This window comes from Panthera tigris, chromosome A3, assembly GCF_018350195.1.
Source record: "Panthera tigris isolate Pti1 chromosome A3, P.tigris_Pti1_mat1.1, whole genome shotgun sequence".
Taxonomy (NCBI): domain Eukaryota; kingdom Metazoa; phylum Chordata; class Mammalia; order Carnivora; family Felidae; genus Panthera; species Panthera tigris.
In genome coordinates, this window is record NC_056662.1 from 78,630,455 (window position 1) to 78,647,437 (window position 16,983).

Consider the following 16,983-nt stretch of genomic DNA (forward strand, 5'->3'; position numbering starts at 1 on the left):
CATGGCTATAAGACTTCTCAACAAAATACTAGCAAATCAAAGCCAAAAGTACCTTGAAAGAATCATTCACCATGATCAAGTGGAATTTATTCCTTGGTTGCAAGGATGGTTCAATATTGGCAAATCAATCAATGCGATGCACCAAAATAATAAAAGAAAGGATAAGAACCCATTTGATCCTCTCAATAGATGCAGAAAAAGCATTTGACAAAGTACAGCATTCATTCTTGATAAAAGCCCTCAACAAAATAGGGATAGAAGGAACATACCTCAACATCATAAAGGCCCACATATGAAAAACCCACAGCTAATACCATCCTCAGTGGGGAAAAACTGAGAGTTTTTCCTCCACAGTCAGGAACAAGGCAGGGATGTCCATTGTCCCACCGTTATTTAACATAGTACTGGAAGTCCTAGCCTCAGCAACCAGACAACAAAAAGAAATAAAAGGCATCTAAATCGACGAGGAAGAAGTCAAGTTTTCACTATTTGCAGATGACATGATACTCTATATAGAAAACCCAAAAGCCTCCCCCCAAAAATTGCTAGAACTGATACACGAATTCAGTAAAGTTGATGCAAAATCAATGTACAGAAATCTGTTGCATTTCTTAGCACTAATAAGGAAGCAGTAGAAAGAGAAATCAAGGAATTGATCACATTTACAATTGCACCAAAAACCATAAGGTATCTAGGAATAAATCTAACCAAAGAGATGAAAGATCTTTATTCTGAAAACTGTAAATAACTGATGAAAGAAATTGAAGATGACACAAAGAAATGGAAAAACATTCAATGCTCATGGATTGGAGGAACAAATGTTGTTAAAATGTCTAAGCAATCTACACATTTAATGCAATCCTGATCAAAATACCACCAGCATTTTTCACAGAGCTAAAACAAAAAATCCTAAAATTTGTATGGAACCAGAAAAGACCCTGAATAGCCAAAGCAATCTTAAAAAAGAAAACCAAAGCTGGAGGCATTACAATTCCGGATTTCAAGCTATAATACAAAGCTGTAGTCATCAAGACAGTATGGTAGTGGCACAAAAACAGACTATTTTTGTTCCATAGATCAATGGAACAGAATATAAAGTCCAGAATTAGACTCACAACTATATGGTCAACTAATTTTCAACAAAGTGGAAAAGAATATACGATGGGAAAAATACAGTCTCTTCAACAAATGGTGTTGGAAAAACCGGACAGCAACATGCAAAAGAATGAAACCGGGCCACTTTCTTACACAATACACAAAAATAAATTCAAAATGGATGAAAGAGCTAAATGTGAGACAGGAAACCATCAAAATCCTAGAGGAGAACACAGGCAGTAATCTCTGACATCCGCCATAACAACTTCTTACTAGATATGTCTCCTGAAGCAAAGGGAAGCAAAAGCAGAAATAAACTATTCGGATTTCATCAAGATAAAAAGCTCCTGCACAGTGAAGGAAATAATCAATGAAACTAAAAGGCAACCTTCAGAATGGGAGAAGATATTTGCAAATGACATATCTTGATAAAGGGTTAGTATCCAAAATATAGAAAGAACTTATCAAACTCAACACTTCCCCCTAAAAAATAACCCAGTGAAAAAATGGGCACAAGACATGAATAGACATGTTTCCAAAGAAGACATACAGATAGCTAACACATGAAAAGATGTTCAACATCACTCATTATCAGAGAAATACAAATCAAAACTACAATAAGATATCACCTCACACCTGTCAGAATGGCTAAAATTAACCACAAAGGAAACAACAAATGTTGGTGAGGATGTAGAGAAAGGGGAACCCTCTTGCACTGTTGGTGGGCATGCAAACCAGTGCTGCCACTCTGGAAAACAGTATGGAGATTCCTCAAAAAGTTAAAAATAGAACTACCAGCAATTGCACTACTAGGTATTTACCCAAAGGATACAAAAATACTGATTCAAAGGGATACATGCACCCAAAAGTTTATAGCAGCATTATCAACAATAACCAAATTATGGAAAGACCTGAAATGTCCATCCACTGATGAATGGATAAAGAAGATGTGGTGTATGTATATATACATACATACATACACACACATACACACAGTGGAATATTGAATAATATTCAATATCCAATATTCATTAAAAAGAATGAAATCTTGTCATTTGTAATGACACAGATGGAGAGTATTATGCTAAGCCAAATAGTCAAAGAAAGACAAATACCATATGATTTTACTCATATGTGGAACTTAAGACACAAAACAAATGAACATAGGGGGAAAAAAAGAGAGAGGCAAACCTGGAAACAGACTCAATGATAGAAAACAAACTAAGGGTTACTGGAGGCGAAGTAGATGGGGGGTGGGGATTGGTTAAATGGACAATGGGTATTAAGGAGGGCACTTGTTGTGTTGAGCACTGGGTGTTGTATATAAGTGATGAATCACTAGATTCTGCACCTGAAATTGAAACTAAAATTACATTGTAGGTTAACTGGAATTCAGATGAAAACTTGAAACTATATATATATATATATATATATATATATATATATATATAGTAAGACAACTGAAGTGTAGAAGTTTAATTGCAGGTCTTTTTGCATCAATGATATGAACATGAAAGATTCAGAGATGACTGCAGGCAGATTTCTGCCTGTGCTATGTATATATGGACAGTCCTACCATGTGTTTCACATTTAATGATATTCTGCTTTTGGAATTTTAGTTATATGTATATAGAAAATGAGTTTAAACTTTTTTTAAGTTTATTTATTTATTTTGAAAGAAAGTGTGTGCACATGCAGGAAAGGGGCAGAGAGAGAGAGAGAGAGAGAAAAAATCCCAAGCAGGCTCCACATGGTCAGCGCAGAGCCTGATGCAGGGTTCAAGCCCACCAAGAGATCGTGAGCTGTGCCAAGATCAAAAGTCAGATACTTAACCAATTGAGCCACCCAGGTGCCCCTAGAAAATGAGTTTAATAACTCATCATGGTTCTGAATTGTCTTATATTAATCATTTCTTAAAACTTCTGTGCGTGTGTGTTTTAATTTATTTTTTAATGTTTCATTAGTTTTGAGTGAGAGAGCTCAAGAGTGAGCAGGGGCGGGGCAGAAAGAGGGAGACAATCCGAAGCAGGCTCCACGTTGAAAGCAGAGAGCCCGATGTGGGGCTCGAACCCATAAACCATGACATCATGACCTGAGGTGAAGTCAGACATTTAACCGACTGAGCTACCCAGGTGCCCCTCTTGTGTTTTTTATAATAAAAAATAAAAGTGATGCCAAAGAAACAAAAACAAGATATATCATTTTAAAATTCACATTGCCAGAGAGAAAGAAAAAATTCTAAATACTTTTACAAAAGAAAAAAAATCAGGGCATATTCAAAGTATAGGGAATTGAAATGACATTGTATTCTCAAGAGCAACAGTGGAAGGTTGTGGACAATGGAACCATGCAAAGAAGACAATAGAAAATGCTTTGAATGTGGCATTTCTCTAACTAGTGAAATTTCAAGTGTGGCAGCAGAGTGGTGACTTTGAGTCAGTCAGTGACTCAGTTTACCTCCCACACATACTTTCTCCAGAAGTTGTTTGTGAATGTAATATAAAGGAAAAGGAAGATGTGGTTCCTCAAACACAAGGGACCCAACAGAGGAGAGACACGAAGCGGATCTTCTTTCAGTTATGCACTAAATCCAGAGATAAAGTACAATCACAGTAAAGTATTTGGCTCTTCAGTGAACAACACTTATGCAATCTAATAATGTCTACATTGGGTTTTTGAGTTTCTGACGTTATATGTATATGGGAGTCAGTATATATGGGAAGGGGGCAGGAGTTGTCCCTATAATCCCTTTGTTCATCTTAACACTCTTCTTTCCCATTCCCTTCATACTAGACTCTGGTCTCTATTGGACTACATAGTTGGTGATCGGATGGAGGTGTGAATACATACATCTTAGTGAATGGTGAGGTTGGGGAGGTCAATGACCAGACAAATGGATTATGTGTCAGGGGCACCAGCACTGGGATTTATGTGAATCAGTGGGGTGAGGGGACTGAGTGGAGGTTTGAGTTTGTAATTGGGCCTAGAAAAATCAAATACCTCAATGTTGTGAAATAATTCATAAACCCACTATATATAATATATACTCTTTAAACTTTCCTGTACACTTGAAAATAGAGATATTTAAAGAAATCTTTAAATATTATTCAATTGAATTAACGAGCATTATGGCAGATGATTTTGGTTGCTTACCCAGCAACCATTCCCTAATGTCTTTGCTAATTTTGTTCAGATATTAAGTAGTCAAATGTTTTTAAGGGAAGCTGGCCTTTCACTAGCCCTATAAGATGAATTTTGAATAGTCCAAACTACTAATGGTGATTTAGCTCCTTTAGCAGTGGTTTAAAAATGCACATGTGATTATGGATAATGAGAGGTGAGAGAAAGTCTGTTGTAAGGCTTCTGGGAAATCTTCCCTGATGTTTAAAAATAGGTATGGGGGCATCTGGCTGGCTCAGTCAGTACAGCATGGGATTCTTTATTTTTTTTTAATTTTGCTTTTACATTTATTTATTTTTGAGAGACAGAGCACAAGCAGGGGAGGGGCAGAGAGAGAATGAGACACAGAATCCCAAGCAGGCTCCGGGCTCTGAGCTGTCAGCACAGAGCCTGATGTGGAGCTCGAACCCACAAACTGTGAGATCATGACCTGAGCCGACGTCAGATGCTTAACCAACTGAGCCACTCAGGCACCCCAGGCATGGAATTCTTGATCTCAGGGTTTGAGTTCAAGCCCTGCATAGAGCTTACTTTAAAAATAACAAATAGGGGCGCCTGGGTGGCTCAGTCGGTTAAGCGTCCGACTTCAGCTCAGGTCACGATCTCGCAGTCTGTGAGTTCGAGCCCCAAGTCGGGCTCTGGGCTGATGGCTCAGAGCCTGGAGCCTGTTTCAGATTCTGTGTCTCCCTCTCTTTCTGCCCTCCCCCGTTCATGCTCTGTCTCTCTCTGTCCCAAAAATAAATAAACGTTAAAAAAAAAATTTAAAAATAACAAATAAATATAAAAAAATTAAAATAGGCCGAATAAGAGATACACTCTTCTTTCCCTTGAAGCCACTGGATATTTTAATGTCAGAACATTTTGTTTGGAGCTGCTGAAACCATATTGCAATTGTGAAGAGAGCCAAGAGAGGAGGACAAAGCTGCTGCACTGGTAAATGGAAGTGGGGAACAACCTAATGAAAGCCTGGGGCTAGTGAATTAACCCTTTGGCTAAACTATCTGGACATTTGTGAGAAAATGCATTTTATTGTTTCAGACAGTTGAGTTGATTTTCTTTTACTTGCAAGCAAATTCATCTTAACATATCCAAGGATTCTGGCCAAGCGAGTAAATACCTTAAAAAAAAAAAAAAAATTTCTAAAACCCATTGATTTTATCTTTTTAAAAAAAAACATTTTATTTTGAAACAATTGCCAACTTAACAGAAAAGTTTTAAGAAGAGTACAGAGAATTCCTCTACACACACACACACACACACAGATCGCATTCAAGTTTTGTGAACTGTCCCAATTATGTCCTTTATATTACCTGTAAGGGATCTGGGATCATGCCTTGCACCTAGTTGTCATGTCTCTCCAGTTTTTTGCAATCTGGGACGGTTTCTGAGTCTTTGGGTTTCATGATCTTGACATTAAAAAAAAATTCTTTTTTGATTTTCCTGTCTCTCCGCAGTTTTCCCCAGCTTTGGGTGGGGAGCTGCTGGGTTCCGGCTTCCGGTTGGCGGACAGCCAGGTGGTATGGACAGCAGCCCCCCACCCCCACCCCCCAGCACCCGGCTCCCTGCCCGCCCGCCGTGCCGCCCACCTTCTGCGGCCCAGCGAGAGGCCCAGATGCAGGCCATTAAATGTGTGCTGGTGGGAGACGGCGCTGTAGGTAAAACGTGATTACCCTCAGTTACACAACCAATGCATTTCCTGGAGAATATATCCCCGCTGTCTTTGACAACTACTCTGCCAATGTTATGGTGGATGGAAAACCCGTGAATCTGGGCTAATGGGATACAGCTGGACAAGAAGATTATGCCAGGTGACGTCCCTTATCCTATCCGCAAACAGATGTATTCTTAATTTGGTATTCTCTCGTGAATCCTGCATCATTTGAAAATGTTTGAGCAAAGTGGTACCCTGAACTGTGAAACCACTGTCCCAACGCCGCCATCATCTTGGTGGGAAGTAAACTTGACCTCAGGGACAACAAGGACACAACTGAGAAACTGAAGGAGAAGTTGATTCTCATCACCTACCCGCAGGGTGTGGCCATGGCTAAGGAGATTGATGCTGTAAAATACCTGGAGTGCTAGGTTCTCACGCAGCTAGGCTTCAAGACAAGGTTTGATTGGGGCACCTGGGTGGTTCAGTCCGTTGAGCGGCCGACTTTGGCTCAGGTCATGATCTCGCGGTCCCTGAGTTCAAGCCCCGCATCGGGCTCTGTGCTGATAGCTCAGAGCCTGGAGCCTGCTTCAGATTCTGTGTTCTCCCTCTCTCTCTGACCCTCCCCAGCTCTCACTTTGTCTCACTCTGTCTCTCAAAAATAAATAAATGTTAAAAAAAAAAAAAAGAGTGTTTGATGAAGCTTTTCCAGCGGTTCTCTGCCCCACCTCCTGTCAAGAAGAGGAAGAGATAAATGCCTGCTCTTATAGATAGATGTCTGGGCCCCTCTCCTGTCCTGTCTCCCTCAGAACCTTTGTAGGCTTTGCTCAAAGATGGTGGAGACTTCCCACTCAATGCCAAACTTTTGTTACAGGTTAGTTTTTCCCTAAAACCATTTTGAACCAATCAGTAATATTTAGGTTTTGTTTAAAGTTTAAAGCTTTAAACTTCAACATTATATTAAAATTTAGCCCTAAAATGGCAAGTTTTCTTAAAGCCTCATTTGTCAAAAGCCCCTATTCTTGCTCAGAGTAAAAGTTGCCAAAATCTTGTGAACTAAGTTGCATTGCTGTGCTGAGAACACCCAGCACGAACCCGTTTAAGGCCTTTGTCTTTAAGAAGAGACTGCAGTGCCTCAAGTTCAGAAATGCAGATACCTGCTAGTCTCTGACAGGAGAGCCACACAGCCTCCTTCACGAAATTTGCCACCTAACACAGCCCATGTCGGCCCCCTAACACTGTACTGTGTCTCCTAATGGAATGAGAATAATGACTCAGCTCTCTGGATCAATCTTTTTTATTTTGTAGTGAAAAAAAATTTTTTTAAGTTAGTATATTCGCTTTTGCTGCGATTTGGAACCCCCTCAGACTCCCGTGTCCCTTCAGTGAAGGGTCTGCTGTGGCCGTGGGCACACCGGGGTGGGCGTATGTGGCACAGGACATGATCAGAGGATGAAGCAGTATTCTTACAAAATATGGAGGTTAATTTACACTGCACTGTGCACGTCATAATTAAACTGAGTAAAAGTGTCACAGGTAAAATCTTAAAGGTTAATTTCTGTCAGATGCAGTAAATGATGGAAGGTCAGTATCATCACTAAGTGTTTTAAACTTTTTTTCTTAGATGTGCTATCCCTCCTGAAACCGGGTATTTAACTCATCTTTGAACTGGTTGTTCCCATAGTTGCTAACTTAGTGCTTTCTTATAGAACCCCTTCTTAATGAACGATATGCCTCCTTGTATTATAAAATCTGTTAATGCATTAGACTTTTTTTTTTTGTAGAGTAGTAAAAGTGCATTTCTGTTTCCTTGTTACATTATTCAAAGCTAATAAACACTTTCCTTAGTTTTCTAGTAACTAGGTGCAAAAATCATATGTTGCAGCTTTACAGTTTTTGAAATATTTTAGATATTCCTAAACTATGAACTTTCTTAACACCACTGTCTTGCCAGATCACCAATACTGTACCTTGACTAATGCTAACCCTCCTCCTTGCCTCACCACCTGCCTCCCCCATACACACACACAGGCTTCCTGTTGCTCTGCCTCATTAGCCATGTTCCTTTGGGTCTGTGAGGTTCTGTAAGCCCCCGCTCCTGCCAACCAAGTTCCATACAACTTACCCACGGGCAAGAACACAAGGGTGGGCCTTTCAACCACTAGAACAAAATTTTTTAAATTGACAGTTGCAGAATTGTGGAGTGTTTTTTACATTGATCTTTGCTAATGCAATTAGTGGTATGTTTTGCATGTATGGCTTAACAAATCCTTGAATCATAAATACATACATACATACATACATACATACATACATACATACATAAATTTTATTTTTCATGAGAAGGTGGGTGCGATTCTCAGTGGGCAACCAAAGCCCAATGCCCCACCAACCCTATGTCCTTACCTGAAGCTGGCACTGAAACTGACCCTGCCACTCCTCCTCAACACTCCCTCTGGTCCACCTCAACTTCCTACAAGGAGAGTGTCTGTCCTCTGCAGAGAAGGAATTCCTTTGACATTTTTGAAGATTATAAGACATAGTCATTTTGTAGAATGCCCTTCATATTTGGATTCATTCATTCAGTGAATCCTTATATCCCATTGAGGGGCACACAGTGTCAGTTTGTACATTGTTGATGGTATTAAATTTGATCACTTAAGATAACGTCTTCTAATTTTCTCTGTCGTGAAGTTACATTGCATCTTTATAAGTTAATAGATATTTCATGTGGAGATACCTTGAAACTGTACCATTATCTAATTCCTCATCTCATTTTTATCTACTGGTATTAGAATCCATTGATGATTCTCTCTTGAATTAATTATTACCATGATAATTGTCAAACGGGTTTTTTTCTAATTCTGTTCTACTATTAAAAAAAAGCTCTCTCTTCTCTCCATACTTTATTCATTTGCTTATATCATGAATTCTATTTAATTCAGTAAGTTACAATGTGTAAGTATTATTATAATGTTATAATTATCTCAGATTTGGCCAGTGAGAACCCCTGCAAGCCATATCGTATATCTTCTCGACATGTTCCCATCATGTTTTGGATTTGGTTTTGGTTTTTGTTTTTGTTTTTGTTTTTTTTTGAGGACTTCCATATTTCCTGGCATAAGATGTTCTAAGCTCAACTTGTATTTTCCTTATTCCCCTCTGGAATCAGCTATTTATTCAAGGAATAGGGTCTCCTGACCCCAACAGGTTGTCCCTGCCACCCTTACCAATGCTGTCCTGGGCTGCCATTACTTGCTGCCCTGCTCCAATACCATCTTTATATGGATCACCATTACATTCTTATGAAATCAATTGATTCTGAAAGTAATGACACAGAAATTTTTTTTTAACCAACAGACACCGAGGAATTACTCAAGTTTATTTAACTTTTTAAAAAATGTTTATTTCTTTTTGAAAGTGAGAAAGTATGCACATGCATGTGGGGGAGTGGGCTCTGAGCTGACAGCAGAGAGTCTGATGGGGGGGCTCAAATTCACAAACCATTAGATAATGACCTGGGCCAAAGCTGGACGCTTACCTGACTGAGCCATCCAGGTGCCCCTATTTAACTTTCTAATGTATGAATGGAGATATTTTTAAAAAAATGTATCCAGGGGCGCCTAGGTGGCTCAGTCGGTTGGGCATCCAACTTCGGCTCAGGTCATGATCTATGATCTCGTGTTCCGTGAGTTCGAGCCCCGCGTCGGGCTCTGTGCTGACTGCTCAGAGCCTGGAGCCTGTTTCAGATTCTGTGTCTCCCTCTCTGTCTGACCCTACCCCGTTCATGCTGTCTCCCCCTGTGTCAAAAATAAAATAAACGTTAAAAAAAAAATTAAAAAATGTATCCAGTCTAGAAACATAATTTGCTTTAAAAATCAATTTAAAATATCTCGAATATGCAATAATAGATGTAAATAATAAAAACATGTCATGCAAAAAAAAAAAAAGCCTCAGATACACAAGAGGTCTTTACATATTGTGTTTGCTTTGGCAGTGCCTATATTAAAATTGTAACTATACAGAGAAGATTAGCATGACCCCTGTAATAAGGATGACACACTTTATGATGCAGTCCCTATTTTTTTTTGTTCTGTATATTTTACCACAATTTTATTTAATTTTATTTATTTTTTAAAAACATTTATTTGTTTTTGGGGCACCTGGGTGGCTCAGTCGGTTGGGCATCTGACTTCGGCTCAGGCCATGATCTCACAGTTTGTGGGTTTGAGCCCTGCGTTTAATTAATAAACATTTAATGTTTAATTATTTAATAAACATTTAATGTTTAATTAATAAACATTTATTTATTTCTGAGAGAGAGAGAGAGTGCAGGGGAGGGGCAGAAAGAGAGGGGGACAGAGGATCCGAAGCAGGCTCTGTGCCGACAGCAGACAGCTCAATATGGGGCTTGAACTCATGACCCATGAGATCACGACCCAAGCCGAAGTCGGATGCTTAACCGACTGAGCCACCAGGTGCCCCATTTTATTTTTTTAAGATTTCATTTTTAAGTAATCTCTACACCCAACATGGGGCTTGATCCTACAACCCCAAGATCAAGAGTCACATGCTTCACCAACTGAGCCAGCCACTTGGCTGGGGTTGTAAGTTTGAGTCCCACATTGAGTGTAGAGATTACTTAAAAAGAAATTTTAAAAAAATAGTAAAGTAGAGCATTTACTGTATCATTTCATTTACATGAAATTCTAGAATAGGCAAGACCATCATGACAACAGATCAATGGTTGCCTGGGGCTAAGGATAGGGGAAGGGAGATTAACTACAAAAGGGCATGAAGGAACTATGATAGAAATGTTTTGTTTATTTATTTATTTATTTATTTTATTTAAATGTTTATTTATTTATATTGAGAGAGATAGAGAGCACAAGCAGGGGAGGGGCAGAAAGAGGGGGAGAGAGAGAGAGAATCCCAAGCAGGCTCCTCGCTGTCCACGCAGAGCCCAATGAGGGGCTCGAACTCAGGAACCATGAAATCTTGACCTGAGCCAAAATCTGGAGTTGGATGCTCAACAGACTGAGCCACCCAGATGCCCTGATAGAAATGTTTTATAACTTGATTGTAGTATAAAATTATCAAAACATATATAACTATATACTTAAAATGGGTGCATTTTATTATATATAAATTATATCCCAACAAAATAGATTTTAAAAAATACTGAAATTATAGAATTCTAAAGAGCTAGAAAGGGTCTTGAAGATTCTCTTGTTTTTTCAGATGGTAAAATTGAGGCCTAGGGAGGCTAAAGTCATCATAGCAATTAGTTGGTTGCAGAGTTGGGATATACTCAAATTTCCAAACTTCCAACCAGGTCTGTGTCCTTCTATTCCAGTCTCTTCCTTCTTGACATACCAGTGTGTCCCACCAGAAAAGTACTCTGCTAAAGATCAAATTTGTATTTTTCCTTTCTTTCACAGCACAGGCTAGGATAGAGATTGGCAGAAAGAAGCCTTACTTGGAAGGGTAAGGATTCTGCATGTCCTGGGAGAAAGACATAGCAAGACTTTCTCTGTCTTGATATAAACAAAACAAAACAAAATAAAACAAAACAATGCCTCTTTTTTGGGGAATTGGTCCTCATCAGAGAGAAATGAAGAAATGGGGTTCTGGAACCTTGATACGGTGTTATTATCCTGACCCAATACCCCCCCAACCCTCCCCCGCCAACTGCCAGGGCTGTGTGTGATCTGCTGTAGCTGATTGCTACAAGTGGGTCCTTGGGGGTCAAATATGGAACATCCTTGGCAAGCTTAGCTTGTCATCCCTGGAAGAGCTTTACCTCCCAGCAGGGATATAGGCAAGCAAGAGCATCATCCACAAGCAGTGGGCAAGCATTGTCTTTTGGATTGAGTGGGACCAGTCTCCAAAATTTATGATATGAGTTAATGAGACACTATGGCATTAGCCAATAATCAGACTCCAATTAAGAAGAGAACAGAGCCCACTATTGACTGAATAAGTTATCCCTTGGGGTATCTGGACAATGTTTGGGGGATTTTTCCACAGTGAGACATAATGGGCTTTCTGCTAAAAGCACTTATGAGTAATTAACCAATTGTTTGCAAAAAATAAAAGCATTGTGAATATATTTGTATTTGAGTTTATGGACTAGGTGACACTAATTTTATTGAAAATGTTTATTCATTTATTCAGTAACATTTATTAAGCATATCCTCCATGCCGGACACTGTGCTAAGAGCTGGTGATAGTAACCATGCTCCTACTGAGTTTAGGGGGTATAGATAAGGTGCATCACAGAATAAACTACAATCCGAGGGTGAGCATGGGGTCCAATAGGAATTCAGAGAAGAAACTTCTTATGTATACTTTGGATAGTGGAAAGAGAGGTCAGGAAAAGACTCTGAAAGAAGGTAACATTTTAGGCTGAGAGCTGAGGTAGGAGCTCTTCACACAGCTGGGGTGTGACAATGTTCCAGGAAGGAGGGACAGCATAAACAAAGCCCTGGAGATAAGAGGAGGGCGGCTCTTTCTGGAAAAGACGAGTGCAATAGTTTAATGTGCTTGGAATAGAGTGGGAGTAGCAGGAAAAGACATGGGTTGAAGCTCCGGAGACAGAGCCATGATCCTAAGGGCAATGATGAGCCACTGAAGGATGATAAATGGGGCAGAGCCATGATGAGAATTTCGAGAATATTTTGTCTGGTTACAGTGTAAAGAATGGACTGAAGAGTAACATGATTTGCAGGGAAACCATTAAGACACTGAGAATGATGGAGAAAAATAGATTTGAGTTAGGAGATACAAACTTGCAGGAGTTTATTGACTGGATTTAGAGGATAAGGAAGAGAGAAAAGTAGAGCATGATGCATATTATTTCTGATAGATATGAGTGATTCTAACATCATTGTGTATATGTGTGGAGAAAAATATTCAAGGCAAGCCTTGCTATCCAAACTCAGGAACAAGGAACTCAAGTAAATTTTTTTTATCATTTCTTTGCTATCCAAATTCCTGGTTTGGCTAGTTGAAACTCAGGAACAAAAAGATTTAGATAAGTTTGTTTTTTGTTTTTTTTTTTTAATTTCCTACCTAAATCTAGGATCTGAAACTCAGGATTCAGATAGTAGGAATATTTGTAGTGTATTTGTTTTTCATTTTTTATTTTATTATTAAATTTTTTTTAATGTTTATTTTTGAGAATGAGAGGGAGACAGAGTAGTAGCAGGGGAGGGCAGAGAGAGAGAGGGAGACACAAAATGTGAAGCAGCCTCCAGGCTCTGAGCTGTCAGCACAGAGCCTGACACAGGGCTCAAACTCAGGGACCATGAGATCATGATCTGAGCCGAAGTTGGACGCTTAACTGACTGAGCCACCAAAGCGCCCTGTTTCATTTCTGTTTGTATTTTTTAATTCCTTCTTTTAAATTTTATTTTATATATTTTTTTATTTTAGAGAGGGGGAGACGAGCAGAGGGAGAGAATCGTTTTTTTAATTTAATTTTTAATTTTTAAATTTTATCTAAATCCAAGTTGATTAACATATAGTGTAATAATGATTTCAGGAGTAATCAATTTACTGATTCCTCACTTACATATAACACCCAGTGCTCATGCCAACAAGTGCCCTCCTTAATGCCCATCACCCACTTAGCCCATTTGCCCACTCACCTCCCCTCCAGCAACCCTCAATTTGTTCTCTGTATTTAAGAGTCTCTGATAATTTGCCTCTCTCTCTTTTATCTTATTTTTCCTTCCCTTCCCCTGTGTTCATCTGTTTTGTTTCTTAAATTCTACATATGAGTGAAATCATATTTATCTTTCTCTGACTTATTTCACTCTAGTTCCATCCACGTTGTTGCAAATGGCAAGATTTCATTCTTTTTGATTACCAAGTAATATTCCAGTGTGTGTGTGTGTGTGTGTGTGTGTGTGTGTGTGTGTGTGTGTATATATATATATATATATATATATATATATATATATATATATATGCCACCACATCTTCTTTATCCATTCTTCAGTCGATGGACATTTGGGCTCTTTTCATAATTTGGCTATTGTCTATAGTGCTACTATAAACACTGGGGTGCATGTGCCCCTTCGAATCAGTATTTTTGTACCCTTTGGATAAATACCTAGTAGTGCAATTGCTGGGTCGTAGGGTAGTTCTATTTTTCATTTTTTGAGGAACCTCTATACTATTTTCCAGAGTGGCTGCACCAGTTTGCATTCCCAGGGAGAGAGTGAATCTTTTTTTTTTTTAATCTTTTTTTGCACATTGATTCTTTTTTTAAATATTAAATTTATTGTCAAATTGGTTTCCATACAACACCCAGTGCTCATCCCAACAGATGCCCTCCTCAATGCCAATCACCCACTTTCCCCTCCCTCCCACTCCCCATCAACCCTCAGTTTATTCTCAGTTTTTTAAGAGTCTCTTATGGTTTGGCTCAGCACATTTATTCTTGAGAGAGAACGAGACAGAGTGCAATTGGGGGGAGGGGCAGGGAGAGAGGAGGGACACAGAATCTGAAGCAGGCTCCAGGCTCCGAGCTGTCAGCACAGAGCCAACCACGGGGCTCGAACTCACGGACAGTGTGAGCATGACCTGAGCCAAAGTCAGACACTTAACCAACTGAGCCACCCAGGTGCCTTGAGAGAGTGAATCTTAAGTAGGCTTCCTGCTCTGCATGGAGCCCAATGAGGGGCTCCATCCCACCACCCTGGGATCATGACCTGAGGCGAAATCAAGAGTGGGTCACTCAACCAACTGAGCCACCCATGTGCCCCAAACATTAATGACTTTTTGAGATTTGTGAGGGGATTTCAAAATATTGAAGACAAATGAAAACTATGATAATATTTATACAGGGTTGGTTAATAGGGAAAAAATTCATTTTAATGTTTTCTCTCTAGGTAAGAACACCTTGAATCACTGAAGTTCCCTTCTGTAAAGCAAAAACAAAAATTTTTTCCACAGACCACCAAATACATTTGGTTGTCTCTCTAGTTTATAAATGTGGATCTCAGATAAGCTTATGCTTACATATGTTTGTCTTCTGCTTCTTAACATTTCCTAAACACTCACTTCCCACAACCCATCCCCCTCTCAGCTGATTCCCCATCTCATTCCTTTTTTTACTGAAAAAAAGAGAGTATTTCATCTCCTTCCACCCTATCTATATTTACCTACACCCACAGCTACCTTCTCCTTTTCTCTTATACCAAAGTTGACCAGTCGCTCTGCTTCTGCCCTGGATGGCTTTGTCTCTCACCTTCCTAAGAACTTCACTCCCCTCTCCTACATCAGCTCTATCTACCAGATCATTCCTGAAGGAATTCAGAACAAAACCATCCTAAACTATGCTGCTGTGGCATATTACTTTGAGCTGAAGGCACTTGAGAAACAGCAGATGAGGAAGGGCTCTCTGACCTACCTTTATCTCCTTAAAAACAGGCCATAGAATTTCCATGAGAAAGGTGCCCTCCCTTTCTGGGAGGGAAGAAAACAACCTTATCACCAAAGACTGGGGATCAACGTTGACATGAATCTGTACAAATTTACTAAAGTGACTCTTATCTTCCACTAGTTTTGCCGGCCCTCTGCCCACACATCTCCTAGTCACTTTGCTACAGTTTACTGCCCCTAGCCCAAACTCTTTTGTCATTTGTATTCTTTGTCTAAAAGGTATAAGAGCTTTCTGATCCTGTCACTTCTTCCAGTCTTCATTCTCTTGTGAAGGTCCTCATGATCATGTAAGAATAAAACCTGTATGTCTCTTCCTCCTACTAATCTGTTTATGTCAGTTTAATTCTTAGACCTAGCTGGAGATGCTAACAGAGTAGAGGAGAATTTTTTCTCCCTTACACTCCCATCAGCATATAAACATGCTTAATCTCATACTTTAAAACATCTTTCTCGACCCTGTGTTTACCTTTCAGATACTATCCTATTTCTGTGTTCTCCCTCACAGCAAAACTTGAGAGAATAGTTCCTTAGCACTGGTCTTCCAAGTTTTTCTGCTTACTCCAGCAAGAAACTCCTAGAAGAATTTTATAAAATTATGTACTTTCTTTGCACATTTTTTTTTTTTTTGAGAGAGAGAGAGAGAGACAGCACAAGCAAGGGAGGGGCAGAGAGAGAGGGAGACAGAATCCCAAGCAGACTCTGCACTATCAGCACAGAGCCCGATGTGGGGCTCGAACTTACCAACTGTGAGATCATGATCTGAGCCAAGGTCAAGAGTTAGATGCTTAACCCACTGAGGCACCCCGGTGCCCCTCTTTGCACATTTTTAAGTTAACATCTAAATATTTTATACTGTGTTAAATAGTCGCTAACTCTGTAATTTCCAGAATATTTTAAATGGTTGTGTTTTAACAGTCACATCAATCTTTAAAATGTATCCAATAAATCTAAATACAATTTGATACTCGTCATCCACTAAAAAAGTCTTCTTTTACAAGTTTTACATTATTCTTTTTTCTACTTTAAGCCCTAATTCTAATTCACTTCTCTCACAAAAATTTAATCCTAATGTAATATACTTTATGCTTGAAAGTCTTTTATTCATCACCCTATCATGCTTCTCTGAAAAAAAGTATTTGAAATTAAATTTTTTCCTATGACCGGAAGTTTCTAAAAGTTAATGTCTTGTGGATTTATTATGATACTAATATACAACTGATCAAAATCACATTGAAGTAAAATCTCATTGGAAATACCATCTTAATGAGTGAGTGGATTTTTTTTTCAATTGGCTTTAATTTTTGAGGATAACTTACTGCTCAGAGTGATGGGGCTCTGCATGAATAAAATCCCAGTTTTTCATTTTTATGTGATAAGAAACTTCTTCATATAACTAAATAGATGTAGAAGAGATTTTGTTATAACCATATCAGTCATGTCTTTGGATTCTTAATGCCAAAAATGACATTGTGTGAACTATCACCACATTATCATCTATGACCAGACCGCTAGGTTCTCCTTCAATTTGGTTGAGAGCAAAGAATAAGAAAACACCAAAACTTCATGGGGTGCCTGGGTGGCTCAGTCAGTTGAGCGTCTGACTT

The 16,983-nt window shown here is 39.1% G+C and overlaps 1 non-coding gene and 1 pseudogene across 1 annotated transcript; both read left to right on the top strand.

The window, feature by feature from the left end:
- Positions 1-5,887: 5,887 nt before the first annotated feature.
- LOC102955851 lies at positions 5,888-6,696 on the top strand (annotated as a pseudogene).
- A 3,211-nt stretch (positions 6,697-9,907) lies between these two features.
- Positions 9,908-10,015, top strand: LOC122237465. The gene has a single exon (XR_006216079.1). It is a non-coding gene; the product is annotated as a U6 spliceosomal RNA (small nuclear RNA).
- The last annotated feature ends 6,968 nt before the right edge of the window (positions 10,016-16,983 follow it).